We start from the raw sequence: 7858 nt of genomic DNA, 5'->3' as shown, positions 1-7858 counted from the left end.
CCCCTAAATAAGCCCCCTTTGGGGGTCACCTGGTCTCAGCCTAAACACCTACCTGCACCCACAGGTGAGCATACAATCCTGCCTGGACACCCTCACACCTGGTGAAATGCCCCCTCCCCACCAGCCATCAGATCTCAGACAGCCTCCATGTCTTCTGCCAGGCTCCCTGTGCCTCCCCCCCCTGCCCAGAACTGGGGATACAGTGACCTGAAGACACAGTGGCCTGGGGACCGCCAGCCCCACAGCCTGGGGAGGGGTGAGCTCTGCCTCCTTGCTCACTGTGAGGTCTTAGAGAAGTTCATTAACTTCTCTGAGCCTGTTTCTTTTTGTAAAGGTGGGAGGGGGGGTGCAGGAAGAGTTACAGTTTGTAAACTGCTCTGCAGATGCTATTTATTATGATTAAACCATTTGAGAGCAATTATAGAGCAACCATCAAGGATTATAGAACAATACAGGGGAAATTGTCCACATATGTGCTAGGGAGCCCCCCTAGGAAGAACACTTGGAGTGAGTCCGCGGTGGCTGTCTTTGGGTGGTATCTCCATGCCCTGTGTTCCCTGCACAAGATAAAATGCGTCTAATCCTCAGAGCCAGCCTGGGGGACGGCAAGCCCCGCACGACCACAGGGAACGGCTGGCTCAAAGGAGTGATCATCCAGCTCGCGGACAACCGGCCGGCCCCGGAATTCAGGTCTCTGGCCATGAAATGTGGATGCTCTCCAATCGGCAGCTGCAGGAGGAAGGTTTTCAAGCTGGAGAGATTTGACAAGATGTGAGTCATAAGTGTTGATGAAGAGAAGTTGCTTCTGTGTGGGGAGGGCATCCACTCATTCATTCAGCAGCACCGGCCTCTCAACACCTGGCTCCTGCTGAGTAAATGAAAGTGCGGAGGGTGGTCATCAAGGGGATGCATGTGGGCTCCTGAGGGCTTCTGTGGCAGAGACCAAGGTTGTGCTTTCCCCACCCACCTTAGTTCTAAGAAGGGCCGGGGGTGCCTGGCCTGAGGGCCCCTGGCAGGAACTGGTCCCAGGCAGCTAGCTACCAGGAACCTCCTATGCATAGACTGAGCTTCTGTTTTTCATCAAGACCAGTTAAGTGGATACCAGGGCTTCGGTTGAAGAGGGTCAGGAAGGCACAGAGGGAGGAGGGAAAAGGATGAGGGGGCCTCCCTCCGGTCACTCAAGGTACCCAGGGGACAAAGGGAGCAGGAGACAGAGCCTGGTGGGGCAGGCCAGGTTGGCGGAAGCTGGGCGCAGGTCCAAGGCCACTAGGCCTGTGTGTGGGAGGGGCTGGTGGATGGAGGCAAGTGCCACGGAGCCAGCGGGGAGCAGCCCAATGAACAGGATGACAGGGGCAGAAGGACAGGCAGCCTTGGCTGCTCTGGGTACCAGCCCTGCGCCCCGGCCCCCAGTCAGGCCGCTGGGCTGGGGGCAGGGATGCTGCTGGCCTCTATGTTGAATGAATCACTGGCCGGTGCCAGGAGCCTGCAGACCTCAGTGCTCACTCCCTGAGGACCAGCTAATTCACTTGGAGTGAGGCCGGCCGTTAATGACCAGAGTAGCCTCCTGGGCCCTGCCGAGCCCCATGCATGGCTGACCACTGAGCAAGGGGCCAGGCTGAGGGCGAGGGCAGGAGTGCCCACCTCTGCCACAGGCTTGGCCAGGGCTCCCCATTTGCCTGCATGAGGGCAGCAATGCCCCTGAGGGCGGGTGGACCCTCTCCCTTGGCGAGCCTGAGTCTGGGGGTGGAGAGGAGGTGCAGATACCCCCTCCCAAGCCACAGAGAGACTAATTATGGTGGACAACTGGGAAGGGGGTGGGGAGGAGTAGAAGGCGGGAGCCAGCCGAGCCCTCCCTCCTGAACAAGGAGGAAGAACCTCAGTTGAGAGCCCAGCCCTGCATCCCGGAGAAACCAACCACTTGAAAAACATGGCCTGGTGTCTTGCCAGGCTCTCCCTGATACACGCAGTTTGCTGATGGCACAGGTGCAGCATCCCCAGGCTGCCCCATCCTGGGCAGGTCCCAGGGTTTAGTGAGCACGTACTGTGGGGCTCTCTGCTGGGGTCCAAACCTTGTCCAGGGGCTCAGTCAGGAAAGGGGTCAGCACCCAGGAATCACCACAGGGTGAGGAGCCAGCTTCCACTCACTGTGCGCCAGGCCCCACACCAGGTCTCCACCAAGTTGTGTATTCTCACATCCACCTGCAAGGTAGAGAATTTCAGGGAAGCCCATTTTAAAGATGGGAAAACTGAGGCTCAGAAGGGTCACGCACTCACCCAAGGCCCAGAACTTAGCAGCAGAGGCAGGTCTTAAATGACTCCGTTGTATATAATCTCTGCCTAGCACAGCTCCAGGATTCCAGGTTTCAGGGTGAGAGGAGAGGGAGGCCCCCAGGCTTCTGTTCTTTAGGAATCAAAGTCCTCACTGGAGGCTCCTTGGGGCCAGAAGAGCTGGACACTGGCAGAAGGGAAGGATGGAAGGCTTGCCTCTGGGATTCTTGCTCTTGTTTCAATGTTCCTGGGTGGCCCTCTCCCAGGGGAGAACACTTAACAAACTTTCAGGGCGACAAGGGGATAGGGGGCAGGGCTGCAGGCCTGTGAGTTGGTGGGCTTGCGGGGGCCCTGGGGGCCCGCATGGTTCTGCCTGACCGGCAGTGGGCGATGATGAGCTGGCTCTCCCTCCCTGTGGTCGTGGCGGTCCGTGTGCGGGACTCGGTCATCTCCGGGACCAAGACGAAAGCGCAGGATCGGCGCCTGGAGGACTCTGTGGCTGGGTGCTTCCCCGGCGCGGTGGCCTCTTTCCGGGTGGGGGAACAAAGGGGACCTAGCTTGGGAGGGCGGAGGGTGGGTGGCACCCGCGCGCGCTCCCTCCCGCCAGGGCTGGGCCCAGACGGAAGGGGCCTCGGGCGCCCCCTGCCGGCCTGGGGGCTCCGGGAGGAAGGCAGTGGCAGCTGGGGAGCCTAGATTAGCAGTTCCTCCTCCCCGCGCTGAGGCCTGGCAGGGTTGTGCACTGGTGGGTCCTTGTGTGTGCAAGTACGTTCTGTGTGTGCAAGTGTACCTATGTGTCTGTGAGGATATGCGTTATGTGAGTAGGTCTTGGGTGTACGTGTCCGCAGATGTGTCTATGTGTGTTTGTATGTGTGCATGCATGTGTAGGTGTGTGCATATCTGGCTGCGTAGGAATGTGTCAGTGTGTGTGCACACATGTGCTCGTACTCATTTGTGTGTGCAGGTGTGTTTGAGTGCCTGTCTGTGTGGGTGCCTCTCGGCACACATCTGTCTCCCTGGGCTCAGGGACAGGTGAATGGGGCCTGGCTTGCTCTGAAGCAGTTGCCTGTTCTGAAAGCACCCTGGCCAGGTGGTCCCTGGAGTGGGCAGCTCACGTGGGCATCAGCGAAAGGCTTCCGGGGGGGCAGAGTTGGCCACTGGCCTCTCTAATGTTTATTTGCTGCCTATGAGGGGAAAGAGAGGAAGAGCCCTTTTGTCCCTAAGCAGTTCTGCCTGTGAGTAATTAGAATCTATCATGATAATTAAGATGATAAGGACACCGGAGGTGCCTGCAAAATGCAGGGAGAGCCTGGGAGGGCCTCAACTGGCCTGGAGAAATCCTAGAAGGCTCTGTGGGGGAGGCAAGCTGAGCTGAGGCTTGAGGGGTAGGGGAAAGCCTGAAAACAGGCAGGCAAGGTGGATGGGGACCCCAGTGGGCTCCGAGCACAGAGGGCAGAGAATCAGAGAGGGAGTGGGGGCATGCCAGGCGAGTGGAAGCTCTGGTTGGTGAGGGGGAGCAAAGCCTGAGAGGTGGGCCAGGCACAGGTGCCCTGATTCTGCCTGGTGCTGGAGGGTCACTGACGGAGTCTAGGCAGGGCTGAAACCACCCACTATGAGGCCAGAGGGGGGCCCTCTGCCTTCTGCCAACACTTGGGAGGGAAGGTCCAAGGTGTTTCCTTCTGGGCTGTGCGGGCCCTGAGTCAGGCGCCCCGCCTACCTGCCACGTGGAAGTCTCTCAAGGCAAGGATGCCTGGGGTTCCCTCACTGACCCCAGATGCTCAGACGTGGGCCCTGGAGCCCGAGGATCATCCTTCCCCTGCCAGCCCAGTGATGCCCACGTTGCCCCAGCTGCAGCAGCCTCTGGGTGCCTCTTTTGCCATCAATGCCTCCTCTGTGGCCTGGGCCTGGGAGGGTGGGCCGGGTAAGGCTTTGGGCCCCAGCCAGCCTGGTCCCCTCTCAGGGTGGCACCGGGCTGGCCTTCTCAGCACTGGGCTTGGGGTCTTAAGCGGGCCTTCTCCATCCTGAGGGTGCAACGCCTGAACACGCATTCATTCAGGCTTGGCAAAATGGGCGCCTGAGCACACACTGGGAATGGGAGAGCTTCCTCTCTGCACTCAGACAGGCTTCAGGGTCCAGCCCCACTCACCACCTGGACCGTTGTGGGGTGCTGGCTTCCTGACCCCGCCCCACTTTTTCCCTGTGGCACCCAGGCTTCTGCGCGCCACCACGCCAGCAACCCTGTTCTTGCCCAGGCCGAACTTGGGCTCAGGGACACATCGTGCACTTCTGAGCCCCACCCCCCAGCCCATCAACCTTCTCCCTGTGCGCCCACTGCCCCCCACCCCCAGGAGGGGAAGTGAACCATGGTGTGCGCCTCTGACCTCGAAGAGGCCACCTGTGACTCAGGAGCCCGAGCCCCATTCAAGCCACTCCTCCTCCCACTAGCGACAACAGTTCACCTTCAGGAGCACTGCCGCACGCCTTCCATCATCCAGCCCTCCTGATCAACCTGCCAGGGAGGCCTCATAGCACCCCCAAATTACAGCTGCAGGAGCTGAGCCCCAGAGAGGCTCATGATGGGGACTGGGAGCCAGGCCTTCGTGACCCCAGGACCCCCGGTGTTATCCCTACACCAGGACCACGACTCCTCTGTGCCCAGACCCACCTGGCCACCGCCTCTCGCCGGACTGTGGCCAAGGTCTCCCCATGGCCCTGTCTGTCTCATTGCTTCTTCCTCAGCATCCTCGGTCATTCCCACGGACCTCAGGAAAAACACCCCTTATTCGCCTTGGAATTCAAGCCTCCTGCTCACTGTCTCCTGTGCCCCTCCCAGTCCCACTGCCCAGCCTTTGTCCAGCTCTCCCAACTCCCTGGACTGTCCTCCTTCCCTCCCACGGCATTCAGTCCCCCTCCAGCCTTGAGAGAAGAAAAGTCAATGGCTGAGAAGGAGCCCAGAGGGTCAGGCCTCTCTCCAGATGTGTCCGTCCCAGGGCTCAGGTTCGACAAAGAGGAGGTTCCCCCCCACCCCTGCCCCCGAGGCTGCCCCTGCAGAGCATGGCCCTCCACTCCTTAGAGTCTGGCCTGCAGAAGCCCAAAGCCCCAGGAGGTGCACTGTGCTGGATCCTGCCTCTCGGTCTTGGAGCTAACCCTCTTCTGGAGCAGGTGTTAACAGGGCGCTCAGGCATGGGGTGGGGGCGGAGGAGGGTAGGGCATGGGAGCTGCCCTCCCCACCTGGTGCTGCCTCTCCCAGCCCCTGGGAACCTGTTGCTAGGCTGGTGCGCGCTTCTTCACAGGCTGAGCCTGTCAGCTGCACCCACAGCCCCCATGGCAGGAGCCAGCTGTGGGAGAGGGGAGCTCTTTGCCCCGGGGAGATGCCGAAGGGCCCGCCAGACCCTGGGGGCTGGGGAGATGGGCACAGATGGAGCAGGGCCCGTCCATGACCCTCCCAGCAGGCGTGACTGGAGTGGGGGTCCCACTCCTGACACCCAGGGTCCCAGCTGGTCTTCCTCAGGCCTTGTTTATCTGCCCCCTGTCTGATGGGCGACCCAGGGGCCCTCTGGCATGACTGGGGGCCAGGGGCCGGGGTTGGGGGAGCTGACAGACTTCCGGCCTTCCCCCTTAGCCCTGGTCTGTCGCTCTGCCCCTGTGGGAGGCCCCGGGGTCAGTGGACTCGTCCCAGCCTCCTATCTGGGAGCCTTGTCTCTTCTCCAAGCTCTGGGCCCTCCGAGCTCCACTCAGGGCCTCCGTTCTGGCCGGGAGCTCAGAGGCAGGGAGTCTGGGCTGGCTCTGAGTCCTCGGACACCCTTGGGCCCCCCTGGGTCCCAGCCCTTCCTGTGGGCTTCCCCACGACTGCTCTCAGGACAAGTGCAGCCCGAGCGGGTGGATTTGAGCCTTGGGCTGAGGGGCCAGATCCCCCTCTCTAGGCTCTTCCTGCTCTCCCCGGCCCGCCTGCAGTCCTAGGGGCAGATGTACAGCTGGGTGCAAGCAGGGAGGGCCCAGGGTTGGGGGCAGTGGAGGGAGGGGCACAGAGATCCTGGGCAGACTCTTCAGCTGGCAGAGGCTCCTGCCAAGACAGTTCCCGCCCCACCCCCGCCCCTCCACTCATTATCAACTTGGGGTTTGTGTGCAAACAGCAGCTGGTCTCTTTTGTCAGCTTCCCCTCCTCTCCTCCCCCCGCGCCCCTTTCCCTCCTCGCCCAGGCCTCCCAACTGGCTCTTTCAGCCCAGGCTCTGCCCCGCCCCCAGGTGACTTAGAAGCTCAAGCTCTGGGGAGCACCTGGGGTCGGGGTGGGGGTGGGCAGCCCCTGCCCATTCTTGGCCCTGAGTCCTATGTTCTCCTCTGGCCCTTCAAAGAGATGGTATTAAACCCATCTGGGACATGAGAGCCAGAGAGGGTGAGTCACAAAGCCAAAGTCACAGAGCAGGCAAGTGCAGAGCCATAACCCAGACCCAGGTGTGCCTGTGTGCAGAACCTGTTTGCTGAGCTAGTTCTACTTCACAGTTTTCACTGTTCCTCTGACCGCCCCGCGCCTGGCATCACTCCTCTGCAGGAGCCCTGGGAAGGTGGACCCACTCTCAACCACCTTGCTGTGTCAAGGGCTATCAACTGAAGTACTCGTGTGCCTGTGGCTGAGACGGAAAGGCAGGCAGGGCCAGATGACAGGGCCCTACCAGTTACACCTAGGAGTTGGACCTGAATGCTGAGACCAGGGGGAGGAGGAATCTTGTAAGCAGTGGGCCCTGCAGAACTAGGGAGACAGAGAGCAAGAGGCCAATTAGAAGAGATAGTAAAAAGGACAAGAGTATGGGCCAAGGAAGACACTGGCCCTGGGAAAATGGGGACAGCCAGATCTGGGAGCCAAAGATATGGTCAGAGTGGATGGTGAGCAAGCAGGTGGGGGTGGGGATGACACCTGGGTCACATCTGGGCAGTGATGAAGATGTGAGTCCTTTACAGGCATAGAAGCAGGTGTGGCTGGATGAAGACCTTTAGTTTACCACACCTGGGTTTGAGATGCTGAGTGATGTCCAGGTGGAGGTCTCCAGAGGACCCAGAAGACAGATCCAGGCTGGGCAGATGGAGGTCTGGGAGTGGATGAGCTCATGGAGGAAATAAGGGAAGAAGGGGACTGAGGATGGAGTCCTGAGCAGAAGGCCGGGAGGTCTTGGGAGGGGACTGAGAGGAGGGGAGGAAGAGCAAGAGGAACGTCCACTGGATTTGGGAACTTGGAAGAGGCAGGGACTCTGGGAGGGCAAGGCCATGGCATGGCAGGGCAGTCTGTGTGGGTGATCAGGCACTCACTCTGTTCTTTGCAGATTTTAGCTTTTTTAATCCCTTCAGCAGGCCTGGGATAACAAGCCTCCGTTTCAAGTGGAACCAAGAATAGGTCTGAAGGTCTATGTGACCCCCCAAGTATTTGGGATGAGGACTCGGTGCTGCCAAGTCTAAGTCCCTTGGCAGTTGATGTAGATCCCAGACTAGAGGGGACCATGTGACGGGTGAGTGATGAGGGCATAGGAGGGGGAATCTGCTGCCCTCACAGGCCATCACAGAGGATGTGACCCCAAGGCAGGTCCGGAGGGAAGACTCCTTG

At 60.2% G+C, this 7858-nt stretch overlaps 1 long non-coding RNA gene across 1 annotated transcript; it reads right to left on the bottom strand.

The window, feature by feature from the left end:
• Nucleotides 1-368: 368 nt before the first annotated feature.
• On the bottom strand, nt 369-3514 carry LOC102398506. The gene is made up of 3 exons (XR_326108.3): nt 2275-3514; nt 2043-2199; nt 369-868 (listed from the first exon to the last, which is right to left on the bottom strand). It is a non-coding gene; the product is annotated as an uncharacterized LOC102398506 (long non-coding RNA).
• Between the last annotated feature and the right edge of the window lie 4344 nt (nt 3515-7858).

The sequence above is a fragment of the Bubalus bubalis genome, chromosome 2, assembly GCF_019923935.1.
Source record: "Bubalus bubalis isolate 160015118507 breed Murrah chromosome 2, NDDB_SH_1, whole genome shotgun sequence".
Lineage (NCBI taxonomy): Eukaryota > Metazoa > Chordata > Mammalia > Artiodactyla > Bovidae > Bubalus > Bubalus bubalis.
The sequence above is the reverse complement of the archived record's forward strand: the minus strand, read 5'-3'. Positions and strand labels throughout refer to the sequence as shown.